Genomic DNA, 20,162 nt, shown 5'->3' on the forward strand with positions numbered 1-20,162 from the left:
TTGTCAATTTATAGAGATATTTCTCCCACTCAGCATGGGTATGTGGAAAAATACTCCCCAAAACACATTATACTACTTCTCCTGAGTACGGCGATACCACATGTGTGGCACTTTTTTGCACCCTAACTGCGCTAAGGGGCCCAAAGTCCAATGAGTACCTTTAGGATTTCACAGGTCATTTTGAGAAATTTCGTTTCAAGACTGCTCCTCACGGTTTAGGGCCCATAAAATGCCAGGACAGTATAGGAATCCCACAAATTACCCCATTTTAGAAAGAAGACACCCCAAGGTATTCCATTAGGAGTATGGTGAGTTCATAGAAGATTTTTTTTTTTGTCACAAGTTAGCGGAAATTGATTTTAATTGTTTTTTTTCACAAAGTGTCATTTTCCGCTAACTTGTGACAAAAATAAAATCTTCTATGAACTCACCATACTCCTAACAGAATACCTTGGGGTGTCTTCTTTCTAAAATGGGGTCATTTGTGGGGTTCCTATACTGCCCTGGCATTTTAGGGGCCCTAAACCGTGAGGAGTAGTCTTGAAACCAAATGTCGCAAAATGACCTGTGAAATCCTAAAGGTACTCATTGGACTTTGGGCCCCTTAGCGTACTTAGAGTGCAAAAAAGTGCCACACATGTGGTACCGCCGTACTCAGGAGAAGTAGTATAATGTGTTTTGGGGTGTATTTTTACACATACAGATGCTAGGTGGGAGAAATATCTCTGTAAATGACAATTATTTGATTTTTTTTACACACAATTGTCCATTTACAGAGAGATTTCTCCCACCCAGCATGGGTATGTATAAAAATACACCCCAAAACACATTATACTACTTCTTCTGAGTACGGCGATACCACATGTGACACTTTTTTGCAACCTAGGTGCGCTAAGGGGCCTAACGTCCTATTCACAGGTCATTTTGAGGCATTTGGATTCTAGACTACTCACGGTTTAGGGCCCCTAAAATGCCAGGGCAGTATAGGAACCCCACAAGTGACCCCATTTTAGAAAGAAGACACCCCAAGGTATTCCGTTAGGGGTATGGTGAGTTCATAAAAGATTTTTTTTTTGTCACAAGTTAGCGGAAAATGACACTTTGTGAAAAAAAAAAACAATACATTACAATTTCCGCTAACTTGTGACAAAAAATAAAATCTTCTATGAACTCACCATACTCCTAACGGAATACCTTGGGGTGTCTTCTTTCTAGAATGGGGTCATTTGTGGGGTTCCAATACTGCCCTGGCATTTTAGGGGCCCTAAACCGTGAGGAGTAGTCTTGAACCCAAATGTCTCAAAATGACCTGTGAAATCCTAAAGGTACTCATTGGACTTTGGGCCCCTTAGCACAGTTAGGCTGCAAAAAAGTGTCACACGTGGTATCGCCGTACTCAGAAGAAGTAGTATAATGTGTTTTGTGGTGTATTTTTACATATAACCATGCTGGGTGGGAGAAATATCTCTGTAAATGACACATTTTTGATTTTTTTTTTACACACAATTGTCCATTTACAGAGAGATTTCTCCCACCCAGCATGGGTATGTGTAAAAATACACCACAAAACACATTATACTACTTCTCCTGAGTATGGCGATACTACATGTGTGACACTTTTTTGCAGCCTAGGTGCGCTAAGGGGCCCAATGTCCTATTCACAGGTCATTTTGAGGCATTTGTTTTCTAGACTACTCCCCACGGTTTAGGGCCCCTAAAATGCCAGGGCAGTATAGGAACCCCACAAGTGACCCCATTTTAGAAAGACGACACCCCAAGGTATTCCGTTAGGGGTATGGTGAGTTCATAGAAGATTTTATTTTTTGTCACAAGTTAGTGAAAAATGACACTTTGTGAAAAAAACAATAAAAATCCAATTTCCGCTAACTTTTGACAAAAAATAAAATCTTCTATGAACTCATCATACACCTAACAGAATACCTTGGGGTGTCTTCTTTCTAAAATGGGGTCACTTGTGGGGTTCCTATACTGCCCTGGCATTTTACGGACCCAAAACTGTGAGTAGTCTGGAAACCAAATTTCTCAAAATGACTGTTCAGGGGTATAAGCATCTGCAAATTTTGATAACAGGTGGTCTATGAGGGGGCAAATTTTGTGGAAACGGTCATAAGCAGGGTGGCCTCTTAGATGACAGGATGTATTGGGCCTGATCTGATGGATAGGAGTGCTAGGGGGGTGACAGGAGGTGATTGATGGGTGTCTCAGGGGGCGGTTAGAGGGGAAAATAGATGCAATCAATGCACTGGGGAGGTGATCGGAAGGGGGTCTGAGGGGGATCTGAGGGTTTGGCCGAGTGATCAGGAGCCCACACGGGGCAAATTAGGGCCTGATCTGATGGGTAGGTGTGCTAGGGGGTGACAGGAGGTGATTTATGGGTGTCTCAAGGTGTGATTAGAGGGGGGAAATAGATGCAAGCAATGCACTAGCGAGGTGATCAGGGCTGGGGTCTGAGGGCGTTCTGAGGTGTGGGCGGGTGATTGGGTGCCCGCAAGGGGCAGATTAGGGTCTAATCTGATGGGTAACAGTGACAGGTGGTGATAGGGGGTGATTGATGGGTAATTAGTGGGTGTTTAGAGGAGAGAAGAGATGTAAACACTGCACTTGGGAGGTGATCTGATGTCGGATCTGCGGGCGATCTATTGGTGTGGGTGGGTGATCAGATTGCCCGCAAGGGGCAGGTTAGGGGCTGATTGATGGGTGGCAGTGACAGGGGGTGATTGATGGGTGGCAGTGACAGGGGGTGATTGACAGGTGATCAGTGGGTTATTACAGGGAAGAACGGATGTAAATAATGCACTGGCGAATCGATAAGGGGGGGTTTGAGGGCAATCTGAGCGTGTGGGCGGGCGATTGGGTGCCCGCAAGAGTCTAATCTGATGGGTAAAAGTGACAGGTGGTGATAGGGGGTGATTGATGGGTAATTAGTGGGTGTTTAGAGGAGAGAATAGATGTAAACGATGGATTTGGGAGGTGATCTGATGTCGGATCTGCGGGCGATCTATTGGTGTGGGTGGGTGATCAGATTGCCCGCAAGGGACAGGTTAGGGGCTGATTGATGGGTGGCAGTGACAGGGGGTGATTGACGGGTGATTGACGGGTGATCAGGGGGGATAGATGCATACAGTACACAGGGGGGGGGGGGAGGGTCTGGGGGGGTCTGGGGAGAATCTGAGGGGTGGGGGGTGATCAGGAGGGAGCAGGGGGCAGTTTAGGGACTAAAAAAAAAAATAGCGTTGACAGATAGTGACAGGAAGTGATTGATGGGTGATTAGGGGGGTGATTGTGTGCAAATGGTGGTCTGGGGGGTGGGCAGGGGGGGGGTCTGAGGGGTACTGTGGGCGATCAGGGGGCAGATCAGTGTGTTTGGGTGCAGACTAGGGTGGCTGCAGCCTGCCCTGGTGGTCCCTCGGACACTGGGACCACCAGGGCAGGAGGCAGCCTGTATAATACACTTTGTAAACATTACAAAGCGTATTATACGCTTCCTATCCGGGGATCGTCGGGTTAACAACCCGCCGGCGCTTCCGATTGGCCGGCGGGTTGACGTCGCGGGTGGGCGGAGCCTATTGCCGGTGGATGCGCGCGCATTCCAGCGCGCGATCCCCGGCCAAAGAGTGCCCCAGGACCTGACGCCATTCTGCGTTACGTGGTCCTGGGGCTGCCACTTTGCCGCCGCCAATATGAAGTAGGCGGTCGGCAAGTGGTTAAAGGACACCCTAGATTTTCAGGCGAGACCTTGCAAAAGGAGTGGCTTGTCTGAGTTTTTTTTTTTAGCATGTATGAGCTTTGAACGTATGATTGTAAACAAGCGTACGTATTGATATATTGGTTGGTTGCAGAGGTGACCCCATTGAACTAGACTGAATAGGACAGCAGTACTTTGTTGGAATGCACTGAAGTGTGCCCATCAGACAGGTCTGACTGCCTGATGTCCCTGTGCATCACAAACGGATATGCATTGGTGAAATCTGCTTAGCTGTATGACAGTGTGCCCTGTCCCTAACTGCTTTTTTTTTTATTTAATCTGATAAAGACACTAGGAGGAGTATACACACAGACATAACTGGTGCAGCCAAGAGCATGCCCAGTCGACAATTCAACTAAATTTGAGGCAGAAAGTTGGTCGTATGCTTCGATCGGACATGCTGGAAAATCTCAGGCCGACATGCTGAATTGGATGTGCAGCAGTAACGGTGTGCAATAATTGTAGACGAACTGCCCGTGCAGTTAAAGTGCAACTGTCGGGCATAAAATCAATTCTTTATTTGTATCTGGTAAACAAGTAATAAGGATGCTAACCAGGCAATCCAAAAGTTAAAATCACTATTACTTTTCTTGTTAAAGGGGCACTATGGCGAAAATTTTCAAAAATTTAAATATATGCAAACAGACAAATAAGAAGTACGTTTTTTTCCAGAGTAAAATGAGCCATAAATTACTTTTCTCCTATATTGCTGTCACTTAAAGTAGGTAGAAGAAATCTCACAGAAGTGACAGGTTTTGGACTAGTCCATCTCTTGATAGGGGATTCTCAGTAAGGCTTTTATTCTTTATAAAGATATTCCCTAAAAAAAATTAAACAATGATGCTGGCCAGCTTCCGTTTGCTAAAAAGTTTTTTAGGCAGTTGGACAGAGCAACTGCCATTCACTAAGTGCTTTTGAAAAATAAATAAATCCCCGAGAATCCCCCATAAAGAGATGGACTAGTCGAAAACCTGTCACTTCTGGCAGATTTCTACTACCTACTGTAAGGGACAGCAACATAGGAGAAAAGTAATTTATGGTTCATATTACTCTGAAAAAAACATACTTCCTATTTGTATACGTTTGCACATATTTTACATTTCACAATTTTTCGCCATAGTGCCCCTTTAATAAATCATCATTCCCCAGGTTACCTAACTCTTATTTTTTACACACAAAATTTGATACACAAAAAGGAAGTTGCAGGGCATGCTGGGTTGTCCTTTTTTGCTTCTCTACTTCCCCTCAGACTTCACTTATGCAGCCTGATTGGCTGCCTCCTCTTTCCCTCCTGTTTTCCCCTCCCACACCTGTTCCTCTCTGATTGGCCAACATTTCTCATGCTGAGACAATGCATTTTCTATAGTGAAGGGTGGGCAAATCAGACAGAGGAGACTTATGCTGCTTACACACTTAAGATAAAAGTCTTTGGAAAAGGCAAGATCACAGACCAATTTTACCCCCTTCCATGTAGTATGAGAGCCATACCTACACAGTCTATTCTATGGAGCTGAACTCCCCATCAGAGAGAAATCTTTGCAAGATGCTGCACACAAAGATGCTGTACACATGCAAAAGATCATTATCTGCAAAAGATCTGTTCCTGCAATAGATCCATTCCTGCAAAATGCATTCATAGTCTATGAGATCTGCAGATCATCATACACACCTTGTTTAACAGGCAATCATCTGCAGATCATCTGCAGATCAGATCCACCAGGATGGATTTTCAGATCTGCAGATTGCCAGATCTGCAGATGAAGTCTGTTAAACAAGGTGTGTATGAGGATCTGCAGATCTCATAGACTATGAATGCATTTTGCAGGAATGGATCTATTGCAGGAAGAGATCTTTTGCAGATAATGATCTTTTGAATGTGTACGGGCATCTTTGTGTGCAGCATCTTGCAAAGATTTTATCTGATGGGGAGTTCAGCTCCATAGAATAGACTGTGTAGAGTATGGCTCTCATACTACATGGAAGGGGGTAAAATTGGTCTGTGATCTTGCCTTTTCCAAAGACTTTTATCTCAAGTGTGTATGCAGCATTAGAAGAAATTACATCAGGATTGGCTTCAAATAGCCACACTTAAAATGGGAAATGCTAAGATTTTCTCTTTTTTTACTGTAGAAAAAAACCCACTAAAATCCAAACGTGGACAGTGTAATACATGTTATGTAAGTAGAGCAAGTATTTATCTACTTATATATGTGTTTTGTTTTCTGAGATAGTATGCCTGACAGCTCCTCTTAAACCTGTCTGCCATCCACACTTTGTGTCCATGCCCTATTTCCACATTCAGGCCCCATGTGACTACTGGCATGACGTTAAACATTCGCCACGTGCTAGAATGCCGGCAACCAGCCTCAGAGAGAGATCTGTCTCTTGGTTGATCGGCCGCCAAAATTGCTAAATGTATGGCCACCTTTAGAATCTCAGCAGCATAAGGAAAAGGTGGGCAGGGAAAGACATAGAAAGACTACTGCCAGCTCCTTCCTGACTCGTAAGCATTTATGGGAATAGGGAGGAGCTAAAGTTGTCCAATAAAAAAAATGCCCAGTCATCTCAACAAAGAATGGAGTTAGAGAAGCAAGCCAATCAGGTACTTTCAATATATTAATTGCCAAAAAATACAAAACTACAATCTTCAGTAACTCAGGAAACCAGCAAAAATGTAAAGGGCCACAGGTTTTGGGTCAGTCCATCTCTTCATGGGGGATTCTCAGGGTTTTATTTGTTTTCAACAGCATTTACTGAGAAGCAGTTTAACTGCAAAAATAGTAAGATGCCAGCCAGCCCCCCTACTCACTTAAACACTATTTTGTCAGATCTGCTGCTCGACGCAGGTTCCTCACTCTGCCATCACTATGACAGCAGAGCTCTGTGAGCCGGTGTGGAGTCGATTTCATTGGCTCCTGACCCTGTGATCAAGGTGAGCCAATGAGATTGGCTCACAGTGATCACAGGGTCAGGAGCCAATGAAACGATTTTACAGAACAAAGGGTTACGTAAAATTAGCTGTTTTCTGCCTTACCAAATGCAGAAAGGCTGAATTAAAGCCGTTGTGTGGTAGGCTTTCTTGTAGTCAATCCAGGTTGTTTTCAGGTTGGTCTGTTTAGAGTAGACTAAGGTACACACTTGTCACCTCCATGTAGTATGAGGGTTTAGCTACACAATCTGCTTATAGTATTCAATATCTGTAGACCCACATACTACATGGAGGTGGTAAAACTGGTCAGTGATTGGCCAATCATTAAAAGTGTGTAACCGGCTTATGTATTGGGCAATGGCCTTGCTTGCAATGCAGCCTATCACCTATTAAACTTCAAACAAAACCCACTATGTGGCTTATTTGTTAAAGTAGCAATGTAGAACATAAACATTCATCTATTGTAGGCTAAGCAGAGCTAGAACTGTATATATACATTATTTATGATGATATTATCTGAGAAATAGAACATTTTATTATGTTTTCTATTTTAATTGCAGTTTAAATTCATTAGGGGTTGGAGTCGGTGCATTTTTTCCCAACTCCAGGTACCCAAAAATTGCTCCGACTCCTGGACTCCAACTCCACAGCCCTGAACACAATACAGGTAATAAGCAATAAGATACAACACCACAATACAGGTAGTAGTACAATGCCAGATCACACACTGGAGTGGTTGTCCCAATAATACAAGTTCACATTCTGGGTAGAGTGTACAATCCAGTATAATACACAATGAGAGAGGGCGGAGATCTGTACGGAATTACTGAGAGTTCTATGCACAGAGGGCGATACTGGTGGCTTGGCAGTTGGAAAAAGCTGTTATTCCCCACAATGCAATGAGGTTTCCAGACAGTAAAGGGTCACGACGAGAGTCTTGACATCACACTGTGGGAGGGGTTTTACCACAATATCAGCCACATAAACCCCCCTGATTATCTATTTTGGGAAAAGGTAGAGATTTCTCATTGGAAAGGGGTTATCAGCTACTGATGGGATGAAGTTCAATCCTGGGTTACAGTTCCTCTAACAATAATTTATCACAAAGAAAGGCTTCTGTAAAACAAATTCTGCACATTATAGACGGCCTGAATTAGTTAACATTTTAACATATTGGGCTCGATTCACAAAGCGGTGCTAACCCAGTAAAAGACTTTAGGCGTGATAACCATTGCACCACGCTGGTGAAAAGCCAGTTTAGGCGTGATAAGTTTAGGCGTGATAAGTTTAGGCATGATAAGTTTAGATCGCGCGCAAAGCAGCGCCATTAAACTCTATGCGAAGTGCACCAGACTTTGCTAGCGCAAAACTTTTGATCAGCTGTGCACTGCGGTGCTAACCCAGTTGGTGCTTAAACTTATCACGCCTAAAAACTTATCACACCTAAACTTATCATGCCTAAACTGAATTTAGGCGTGATAAAGGGCTTTTCACCAGCGTGCTAACTGTTAGCACCGCTTTGTGAATCAGGCCCATAGTTTGTAAATTTAAAAGGTAGCAACTAACAGTCCAATTTCTAGCAAAAAATTGTTGGTTGTAAATAATCTCTATTGATGGGCACAATCGATTATGAACAACTAGTGACGTTAGCCCGTTTAAAACGGGCTAGGTCTGTCTACACGCGCCTGCGTGCACCCGCCCGTTGCGCACGCTGCTCACGCACCCGCCGCACACCCGGCCGCCCGCTCACACGCCCGCCTGGCTCCATCCCCGTCGTCCTGCCTGTGTGAGGTTGGGTCCGTGCTGCGCACATGCGCAATAGCAGAAAGCACGGACCCAGCTACACTGCTGTACGCAGGGACAATTGCCTATTATTATATAGGATTATAAAAATAGTCATCCGATTGGATTTTCGTCAAACCAAAATTTGGATTTTCTTGTGGCTGTAATAGATAGGAAGCAAAGATTGGTTTGTTGATGGTGTAGTGAACAATTTTTCTTCCGATCAGAATTACCGTATCTGATCGCTCAAACTATTTTTCACTAGAAATTGGATCGTTCGTGGCCACCTTTAGGAGTGTTGGCAGCATTGCAATGCCGTTATTGGTGTGCTTAGAGCACAAGGATCAAGACACTTTAAAAAGGTGAAAAGGGATATACCAGTATAAAGACTTGCAGAAACGGAGGTGCACAGTATCAAGGCACTGGCCACACAAAGCCCTGTGATGTCATAGCTGCTGGCTTCAGCCAATGAAAATCCAATATTTTATGCTTTTCAGCTAAGCTGCCAAGTAGGCTACCTGCCAGCTGAAAGTTCTTTGCTATTCTAAAACTCTGCAGGGTTCAGCTCATAAATGAACATACTTTTGTGCGTTTTCCTTTCTAGGGACTACTAATCCCTTATATATTTGCAGTTATTACGGCTTCTGCTGTTCTATTATAAGCTGCAGATGAAAAGGAAAAAAAAAATAGAGAGTAAGGTTGAAAGAAGGAAAAATCTAGATCAGCACAACCTTTTATACTTAAGAGACCCTGTCACCACCACAGAGGTGAAACACTTACCCATATTTTTCAGACTAGAAGACGCTCCTGATCTTAAGGCACACCTAGGTTTAGAGGACAAAAACCAGGGGAGAAAATATATACTAAACTTGGTGCATCCTTGGTGAAGGGGCATCTTGTGGATTATGCCCCCTTTGTACCTCATGTCCCCTTGTGTCTCCCTGTGTCCTCCCCTGTCTCCCTTATGTCCTCCTGTGTCCCCCATGTGCCTGGCTCTATCCTCCTTATGTCCTCCTCTATGCCCCTTTGTGTCCTCCATATGTCCCCCTGTGTCCTCCTCTGCATGGGCAGAGTACAGGGAGTCCCCGACATTGCGGCGGGTTGGAGGTTCGTATTGTCAGATGTTCACAAGTCAGGAACTCCCTGCATTTGGACTATAAGTCACACAGTGACTTCCCCTCCCCCCCCCCCCCCCCCCCACACACACACACACTTTTGGGGGAGAAAAAGTGAGTCTTATAGTCCAAAAAAACACAGTACATTCTGTAAATTAAGACAGTTGAAGAGAATCTCCATGCAAAATACATATATTAAAACAACATACATATACATGGTTAAAGAATATGAGGTACCCTGCTGCAAGGGACACAATAACCTCAGTAGAAGGATTTACAGATACTACATTTTTTACCCCACCTAGAATGATTGGATCAGGTGAGCAAAATGTATGAGGTCTATATTTACATTTTATTATTATGGTAAAAAAAAACAAAAAACACTGAAATTCTTCCTGCTGGGATGAACACATCATTATGCCAATTCCTTGCAGGTGCATGCTGGGAGTGACATCATCTGACGCTGCCATGAGAACCGCCCTGGCTCATCTTCAGTTAAAATAAAGATTTCTCATTGCTTTCAACAGAATTCTGCTTTAAAGTGAACCCGAGGTGACCGAATGAAAAAAAAAGTAAAATACTTAGCTAGTTAGAGAGAAGCCTCTGGGTAATCTAAAGGCTTTCCGTGACCGCCTCAACCCCACCCGTTGCCACATACGGACTCTTGGAACGTATCTGGCAAGAGCTTGTCAGATGTTATCACGGCCCAGCTCTTCATACACGAGTGTAGCCGTTCTGCACCTGCGTGACAACAGCTGTGCCCTTACAGTAAGCTGAAGCCACTTGTCCACGAGCAGCTCTGTGGTATTGAGCAGGCGTGGCCATACTCATGAAGGTGCAGTATGGCCACCTTTTCGCATGATTAGGGTTTTAGCCACAAGCATTCAGAGGGTCCCTGGCAGGGGCGGTGGTCTGGAAGAGTATCTTCCTGGACGTGTCCTTTAAAGAGAGGCACTCAAAAGTATCACATTTTTTCTTTTTGAGTGCCTCTCTTTAAAGGACACGTCCAGCAGGACTTAAAATAAAAAAAATCCACCTACCTGGGGATTCCTCCATGCCCTTGCAGCCGTCCTGTGCCCTTGCCGTAGCTCGGCTCCCCGCCGGTGGCCCGAGATCCTCTCCGGTACAAGAGGTCTACTTGCACTCCAACATGCGGCTCACGTAGTCGTGCTGACATCAGCCGGACTGTACCATGCAGGCGCAGTAGTTCTGCGCTTGCGCAGTTTAATCCGGATGACGTCAGTGTGACTACGTGAGCCACATGCTGGAGCGCAAGTAGATGCTGATCTGGCGAGGTCGGCATCTGCACCGGAGGGGACCGGAAGCCACCGGAGCTGTGGCAAGGGCACATGATGGCTTCCAGGGCCTGGAGTAAGCCCCAGGTAAGTGAATCTTTTTTATTTTATAGTCTTCCTGGACCTTCCCTGTAATGTGCAACTCAGGGCTCACAATAAAATTGGTCGGTAGGGAGGAAAGTATGCACTCACTCCCAAGGAAGGCTTTCCTCTGGCCATTCCTGATCACACTGGCCAAGGAAAATGTAAATAGTAGTGAGGAGTGACAATAGCCATTTTCATTCCGCCATTGTTTTAAAAAAAGGTCACTTTTTTGCACAAATGAACATATTGGCGGAAAAATATGGGCATGGGAAAAATAATTTTCAACAAATGAAGTCTATGGGTATGAGAAACATTTTCATACAGATGCGTATATATGCAAAAATGTATGGGCATGAACACATTTTCGCCAAATGCATAGACATCAATGGGAAAGAGTAAAAAAAATAAAAAAATAAATAAATTCACAAACGCTCTAAAAAATATGCATCTTGCAAAAATTCTGCTCATCCCTAGTAAATATCATACAAGCGTATTCTGACAGCTCTTGCCATAAGCAAGTTGGTTCTCATGAAGAGCGGCATCGTCCAGCAGTGTGTGGTAAAGCGAGAGCTGTGTTTGGCGGGGGGGGGGGTCTAACTCACCTAAGCCACCACCACCCTTCCAATGGGTTCTAGACTGCCAATTCTAAGCCAATACTTCCACTTTGAAGGCGAAAGTGTAAGAAGACGGAACGCAGCAGAACATATCGGAAGGGAGGTGATGGCTTACGGTAGTTAGACCCCGCACACACAGCTATCACCTACCGCACCCTGCAGAACCCTGTCGCTTTTCACAAGAATGTTCTCCCTCATCCCTACTGACCAACCCTCTAGCAAATCGAAAGCATGGATTGCTCTTGACCAATGACTGCTTTTCCAGTGGGAGCTTTGAAGTTTCTGTAGTGCTTGTGGCCACGCACTTCTCCTTCCCCACAGAACAGAACACACTACTAGCACAAGAGACGATCACTAAGTGACTAGTTCCTGTACCGCCTCCCAATAGACAGAACATTGTAGTATAAAGTCTGTACCTTGGTTTTGTGAGATAAGGGGATCATTAGTTACAATACGTACTAATCTATAGAACAGCAGACGTCAGTGATCCGGAGTTGCATCACCTGTCAAAACAGGCAGACGTAGGACTGGATTACTAGTGTGTGTGAGCATTGTAGACTCCCTGCCCTTCCCAACATGAGTCACTTTTACTTCTGATTTCAGTCAATACCATTTGTAAAGATCTCTTTTCACATTCTCAGCACAAATGTAACAACCGATGACTTTTGCAGATTCAGCAGCAATCAGTGCAAAGCCATTGACCAAAGTTACACGTTACCAAAACTAAAAAAAAAGCTAGTTTACTTAGCCTGACGAGAGAATTCCTACACAATTACTCATGATAAGTGTTAAATGAATATACTATTTACGTACTTTCTATACAGGGAACCATAGTGTTAGAACAGGGTGGAGGTCGGCTTTTATCTTATCGGGACAAAAGAAAACCAACAATCTTTATGTGGAATGAACGAGGCAATCTGTGACAGTTCTAGTACGTACTTTACACATAAGCAGGCCAAAGTGGAAAGGCCCATTCTCCATGTATGTATTGACCCAGTGGCGTTCAGCTGGGCATGGAGAGGTCTCTCCCCACGCTAGGAAAAGTAGAGGAATATAACAAATATCTTCTCCTACCGATTGCCTAGCTTTTTCTTTACTGAAAGTAATTCGGGGTCTGGCTATTGCCGGCACCCAAATTACAGTGATTTCTTGCTGCGTTGCTATAACCGTAATAAAACTACGGTCTATGTCAGAGCCCATAGCAGGCACTATGTGCCTTGGACCCGACACAGAGATCACCTGTCTCGCATTATCCTTTAATACTGGCCGCACACCACAGAGCATTCCATATTACAGGAGTCCCAAGATTGCCTGTAAAATGTTTTTCTAGTTTAGAGTACAGAAAGTTACGATCTGTTTTGGACTTTCACTGTATGTGAAGAGCAGGGATGTATTTTCTTCACATCCTACAAAACAAGCATAAAAAAACAAAAACAAAATCCACACATGGTGGTACTCCAGTTCACAACACAGCTCTAGTCTAGTTTAGTAAACCTCATAGGAAAATTCTGCTAACATGATTGGATGGATAGCACACTTTAGAACTGCTAGGTTTCAGATAGGTTGTGGTAAACTATGCCCACACTATTCAGCCAATCACAATGCTTCATGCTGTAGAGGATGCTGTGATTGGAGAACTGTTCCCTATGAGGTTACCTGCTAGGTCCTCTAAAGTAGAGTAGTGCCTAGCCCACAACACACACCAAGTCTATCCTGTTTACAAAACCAATCAGAAATAGATATTAATTCCACATTTGTAAACACACCAAGTCTTGAGGCTACTAACTGCAGTCCTATCCTGCAAAAGGAATATACAAAGCACATAGAATGCCTAGCAATACGTCTATACAATAAATCGTTCAACTATGGCCAAAAGGTTCATGAAAGATGGAGGGATGACGGTGTATGTGTCTATGCTGGGGGAGTGGTTGTAAAGAAGGGATACATGCGGTGTTCGGGAAACATAGGAAGTAGGAGGTGTCAAAAAGTATCAATAAGTAGGAGGTGCCAAAAAGTAAAAATTCTCTGTACATGTACCGTATATTGTCATGTAATGAAGAAGTGGAAGCTGACTCAACTGGCTATCACGAGTTCCAAGAACATATAAGGTTGAAATTCTACCTTCAAGGAGTAGACATCAACCTGGGTTGTAATCAAAAAGTTTTTCCAGAGCGAGACATACTCCTGTCTAAGGTCCAAGATTTGACCTGAAGAAGTGGTTTTGACTGTGAAACGTGTTGTTCTATAAAGTGCATAATAAAGATAAGAAAAACTTTTTGAATACAGCCTTACTTGAGGTCTACTCCTTGAAGGTAGGATTTCAACCCCATATCTTCTTGGTACACGTGATAGCCAGTCCAGTTAGTTTCCAATACTTCATTACATGAAAATACACATGTACAGAGAATTTTTTTATTTTGGGCGCCTCCTACTTTCTACAAGTTTCTCTTACTTTTCATCCCTGATCAAGGGCCGCTTCCCATGGGGACGGTAGTTCGCCTCGAGACTATGTATGGGGGAAAAAAAAACGTCTCCGGGGGGAGCAGGAAGCCTCAGGGTCCCGATGAGGCTTCCCCCATCCCTGTAGCTGCAGGCAATCCAGCGCTGGCTCCCCGAAGTTTCCTGCAATCCTCCCTCAACAAGCCTGACAAGGCTTGATATTTTTACCTTCCCCGGCTCCAGCGGGTGGCGCTGTTGCGGCTCTTAGCATGGAAATAGCCGATTCCAGTCGGGTCCGCTCTACTGCGCAGATGCAGACATCTTACGCCTGCGCAGTAGAGCAGACCCGACTGGAATCGGCTACTTCCGTCTATTTCCGAGACCAGAGCAGCTACTGTGCCGGAAAGGTAAATATTTACATGCCCACCGTTCCTGGACCCGCAGCGAGACTACCGTGAGACAGAGGAGGATGAGGGAAGCCTCGATAGGATCCAGAGGCTTCTCCCTCCTTAGGAGAGTACCCCCCAGGGCCATTTTTTTTATACAGATTCTCTTTAAGTGGTTGCCTCCCTATCAACGCAACCTTATGAGTATATTCATACTATCTCTATCATTGTGACCTAGTGATATTGCACCAGACTGGGCTTCCGATGTCCCTGTGTTTTTTTTCCTTCACAAGTCTGGATCAACATTTGGTGTTCGGCATAGTTAGAGGTCATCTTCTGGGCTAGGGGAGAGGTGAGGGTTAGAATATTGTAGTTTTTAAGTGGTACTAGTTAGGCGTTTGGAATGTTAAATATTAGTGTTGGAATCTCTGCACGGGTAGGAATGTATTCCCAGACAGCTGTGCTAATACCATCAACCCAAACTGAGAAACTGCAGTCAAAGATCTTTTAGCGCAGGGGTCAGGAACCTTTTTGTATGAGAGAGCCATAAACGCCACATATTCTAAAATGTAATTCCATGAGAGTCATACAATATGTTTCAATCTGGGACAGTAGGGCTCACGTCCCTGTTGCCATGGTGATGTGTATACAGTTGATCCTCCATGCAGCGGAAGTGTCAGACACATCCAGCTTCTCTTGGGTTTCAGCAAAATAAGCAATTTCCCAGAGATCCAGACAGGAGAAATATTAACTAACAGCTTGTACAATTAGCTAGCTGACTTGGGAGTTGATTCACTTTGTAGGAGGAGATCCAAGCACTATGTCCAAATAGGCTGCCTGTCAAGTGACAGGCAGCCTATTGGGCCAATCAAAGTGTGGGGATCTCATTCTACATAGTCACTGGACCTGACAGGGTCCAGAGTGGGACAATTGGAGCAGCCGTTGGTTTTGGTGTAGCGCGAGTAAGTTTGAAAATTTTACTTGCGCTGCCACACTAAGCTGCGCTGCTTGAGCGATGTGAATCAACCCCTACTGATTTGTATGCGAGCCAGATGTAGCTATCAAAAGAGCCACATCTGGCTCCCGAGTCATAGGTTCCCTACCCCTGTTTTAGCGTTTACTCAAAAGGAGGTTAAACATAATAAGCTGAACATGTCACCAAGTGCTCTGGTGAGTGTACCCATAATTGGCCAAACCCAAATGAATTCATCTCAGAGGACAACTGGGATAAACAGCCCACAGAGTGCAACTGTGTACCCACGTTCACCGTGTTGCTCCACATGCGAAAGGTGGGTGAAGAAGCAAATCAGTGAGGGCATGGAGTTGGTAGGAGTAATGCTCTGCATGCAGGCTGAAATCCAGGCGACTGCGTGGATAGTTGGGTTTGAAAATTGCAGGCATTTAGGAAGAAAGATTACAGTGCAATGTTAATGAAGAGATTAAACTGCATGAAGCCAACTGGGTAAATTCACCGCTACCTAGGTGACATGTTCAATTGGTTAGGGTGACGCGAGGATAAAGATGCTTCACTTCTTGACAAGAATCAGCCAGCAGTACATCATGTTCTTCTCAATTTTCCCAACACTTCAGCCTCTCCAAGTCCAGCAGAACAACCCGCATACTTCACAAGTCTCGGCAAGAGACTCTCCCGTTTCAAGCAATACTTTCCTGTGTGATCTGCATGCTTTTACAGCAAGCTACACCTCTGTCAGCTGAAACCATGGCTGTTCAGCTGGCATCCTGCCACCTTCTTAGGCTTCTTGTATATATTTCCAGTGCTCTCCTCAGCCTCACGACATGACAACCCCCCTCCTCCACCATAGACAACACTAAATAATAACTCTTCATGATGAAGCATGTATCATGGCATTCACCCCCAAGCATGCTTTACTTTACACCACCCATCTCTTAACAGGTAATGGATTACATTTATCTAGGGCACACATGAGCTACTATATGAAGAAATGGCATCCTCTCTCCTGAAAAAAAAAAACACGCTATGCATGCATCACATGTTTTATGAAATCCTCTGGGGAAAATGACAGTAACTTTCTCTTCCTCTCATGGATGTTAAAGAGGAAGGAAAAGTAAGAGAAGGAGATCGAGAAGGAGCAGGAGAAGGAAAAAGGAGAAGAAGAAGTAGTGGGACATCTCAGCAGAGACAAAGAGATCAATGATGCAGCTCTTTGTTATAAGAACAATAAACAGCTAGAAGCTCAGTCATAATTTACTGCTTCCTATGTCCTTATGGAACTTTCACTCAGTTACCTGTGGGGCTTGGAAGTCTTTACATATTTTGGGGAGCAAATCTGCCAAAGTATCTGTCCCAAAGGTCGTGTCCATTATGTGTAGGATTATAGTGGTACCTAAAATTAATTCCAGATTTCGTAATACAGCATCCTAGTTTTCCATTGCCTCACAAAATGTGCCCTAGGTTCACAGGGTCTCTCTACGATTGATGGATGATGGCCTTGCTTTTTATATGAAGAAATAAAGTTATATTTTATGGACTTGTTTTATTGTCTTTTTTTCTGCTTGATTAAACCTCTACCATTGTAAATAGAAATGATGTGCAAAACGCCTAAGAAACAGAAAAACAAAACTTATACGCAACTTCCAAGACCCTGAATTACCAGTTGTGTGGACCGACCCCTCAGTGTTTAGTTTTGCTATGTTGAGGGGTCTCAAGTTCAGTAGCAAGGCACCATTGGCTACATTTGTGAAGTGCACGAGATAAAACAAAGAAAATATAAAAAAAACAAACTAAGATAGGAAAGGAAATAAATGAAAAGATAAAGGGAAAAACCAAAACAAAAAATAAATAAATAACTTACAACCACCAGGGACAAAGAGTATCAGGATAAAGTATTGCAGACTTGATATAAGCCAATGCAGGGCTACATTGTCAAAATTTAAAGATACATGCATGAGAATTATATAAGTGTGGTTTATCACCTAAAAGTAATATTGATATCTGGATGTAGTTAAAAACACATGCTCAGGTCAGAACTGGTGGATAGCAGGCGAGGAGGCAACAGTCCAAGGTCACACAAATTGCAGATGAGCAGGCATGGTCAAACAAGCCTCTTCAGGTAATAGGAGCAACAGTTTTACAGCAGTCAAGAAGGTCAAGATCACAACAGATTACAGGATACAGAGCTGGAAAGGCTCAGGCTACCGAACACAGACAGAACAATCCACACTGAATGCTGGCATGAGGAGGCCTTTTATGGCAAGACATACAGTGCTTCTGGCATGCCGTTTTCTGCAGCGGAAGCATGTACTCCAGAACACGCACTTGTTCACATTAACTGATGTGTCATCAGCCAGACATCTGCACACCCAGGATCAAAGCCATAAGTTCACTGCCAGGAAAGCACCCAGGACCACAGGCATGCTGGGAAATAAGAAGGGGGTGGTGAGAATGACAAATTGTACCTCAGAAATGATGGCTGTGAAAGCAGCTATCCAAGACCATGGAGAGCAGTGGACAGCTTAGCAGCAAGAGGCGGTGACCCTCTCTGCAGTGCTGTGACCCTTCCCTCCTCTCTATAGTGCCTTAGCCCGCGCCCCCTCTCTGCAGGGCCGCAGCCCGCGCCCCCTCTCTGCAGGGCCGCAGCCCCCGCCCCCTCTCTGCAGGGCCGCAGCCCGCGCCCCCTCTCTGCAGAGCCGCAGCCCCCGCCCCCTCTCTGCAGGGCCGCAGCCCGCGCCCCCTCTCTGCAGGGCCGCAGCCCGCGCCCCCTCTCTGCAGGGCCGCAGCCCGCGCCCCCTCTCTGCAGAGCCGCAGCCGCGCCCCCTCTCTGCAGGGCCACAGCCCTCGCCCCCACTCTGCAGGGACGCGCCTCCTCTCTGCAGGGCCGCAGCCCGCGCCCCCTCTCTGCAGGGCCGCAGCCCGCGCCCCCTCTCTGCAGAGCCGCAGCCCCCGCCCCCTCTCTGCAGGGCCGCAGCCCGCGCCCCCTCTCTGCAGGGCCGCAGCCCGCGCCCCCTCTCTGCAGGGCCGCAGCCCGCGCCCCCTCTCTGCAGGGCCGCAGCCGCGCCCCCTCTCTGCAGGGCCACAGCCCGCGCCCCCACTCTGCAGGGACGCGCCTCCTCTCTGCAGGGCCGCAGCCCGCGCCCCCTCTCTGCAGGGACGCAGCCCATGCCCCCCCTCTGCAGGGCCGCGACTCCTCTCTGCAGGGCCGCAGCCCGTGCCCCTCTCTCTGCAGGGCCGCGCCTCCTCTCTGCAGGGCCGCAGCCCGCACCCCCTCTCTGCAGGGCCGCGGCCCGTGCCCCCCCTCTGCAGGGCCGCGCCTCCTCTCTGCAGGGCCGCAGCCCGTGCCCCCTCTCTGCAGGGCCGCGCCCCCTCTCTGCAGGGCCGCAGCCTGCGCCCCCTCTCTGCAGGGCCGCAGCCCGCGCCCCCTCTGCAGGGCCGCAGCCCGCGCCCCCTCTCTGCAGGGCCGCGCCCCCTCTCTGCAGGGCCGCAGCCCATCTTTAGTAATTATAAGTTTGCTCTGGTCAACTGCTCCAATTTTGCTCCAGGTTTTTTTTTTACAACTGTCGCTGACAGAGATGATCAATGAGACATAAATAATTGGTCCTTGCATTTCAATTTCATGTAAAATGTTATCCAGCTTGAACTTGGACCAATGAAAATTGACAGGCAGGTATTCTGATTGATCTCACTTCAAGCTGCACATAATTTACATATACACATGAAATTTGAATGCAAGGAGAAATAATTTGCATCTCATTGACCATTCCTAGGGTACCCAATTTCATGAAAGCAGAATCCTGCACTGCTCATAGAAGAGCCATGTGTAAGGGCACATTTCTTCTGGGCACCCGCAATGGTTTCAGATACGGCACCCGTGCTGATGCAAATCTGCATCCATACCCCATTGCTGTGTCATGCACGGCTTGAGGGCTTATTCACAGTGGGACGTTGCGTTAGAGTCGCAAAGCAGCATTACAACACAATGCAAAAAAGGTGGTAATGCACATTAACGCTGCATTACCGTCACATACAGTAGGTATAGTAAAGCTTACAGGCAATGGAAACTATGCTTTCCTGTACTCATTAACGTGTGCGTTTAGAGGTAACGAACTGCAGCAGTGCGTTACCATAACGCTAAACGTTACAATGCAACGCTACGTCACACTGAACAACCCATAGGATTAGCATTGCAGTGTGGTAAGCTGCGTTATAAGACTTTATAACGCAGCTCCGCAACGTCCCACTGTGAATAAGCCCTCAGGGATTTGGATACAAGCTGCGAAAAATGGAAGCATACAATACATCATTTTTTTTTGCGCCTGCAAGCATTTTCGGACACGTTGCATTGAATTGCATTTAATAGGCTGCTATCTCGCCTCCAAAATAACGTTTGGAGAACAGCCGCAATTTATGGCTGCTGGATATAGGCCCTAAAACAAATCCAGATGTAGCTCAGGTGTGCAATGTGCCAGTTTCTGCACAGAAGGTATCTCTATGTCAGAACATTGGCGAGCTGTAAAGCTGCCTTTGGCTTAAATTTTAGCTGCATTTTTAACTAAGCTCCAGCCATCAAAGAAAACTACCTGGGCTTTTTTTCCCTGATGCTGTGCAAAGCATGATGGGATTTCCTATGTTATTATTCACGTTGCCTAGCAACTTGGAGGGATGATCAGGACACAGGACAGTTGGAACTGTGACTCATGCTCCCTGTCACCTCCTTTCAACCAAAAAGATGGCTGCCCTTATGAAATCAAACATTTGCCTGTTCTTAAAACAGTG

At 45.6% G+C, this 20,162-nt stretch overlaps 1 protein-coding gene across 3 annotated transcripts in view; it reads right to left on the bottom strand.

The window, feature by feature from the left end:
- The window catches only part of LOC137527743 (beta-1,3-galactosyl-O-glycosyl-glycoprotein beta-1,6-N-acetylglucosaminyltransferase 4-like), a 51,794-nt gene that overhangs the window by 22,218 nt on the left and 9,414 nt on the right, over positions 1-20,162 (bottom strand). The window contains exon 1 of one of the 3 annotated variants that reach the window (XM_068248605.1): positions 19,967-20,010. The exons of 1 other annotated variant lie outside the window; for it this stretch is intronic. The gene's annotated coding sequence lies outside the window, so the exon portion shown is untranslated. Of the gene's footprint in view, positions 1-12,044; positions 12,092-19,966; positions 20,011-20,162 lie in introns of those variants that run through there. One more of the 3 variants, XM_068248616.1, reaches the window with a different exon arrangement.

Source organism: Hyperolius riggenbachi, chromosome 1 (genome assembly GCF_040937935.1).
Source record: "Hyperolius riggenbachi isolate aHypRig1 chromosome 1, aHypRig1.pri, whole genome shotgun sequence".
NCBI classification, from domain to species: domain Eukaryota; kingdom Metazoa; phylum Chordata; class Amphibia; order Anura; family Hyperoliidae; genus Hyperolius; species Hyperolius riggenbachi.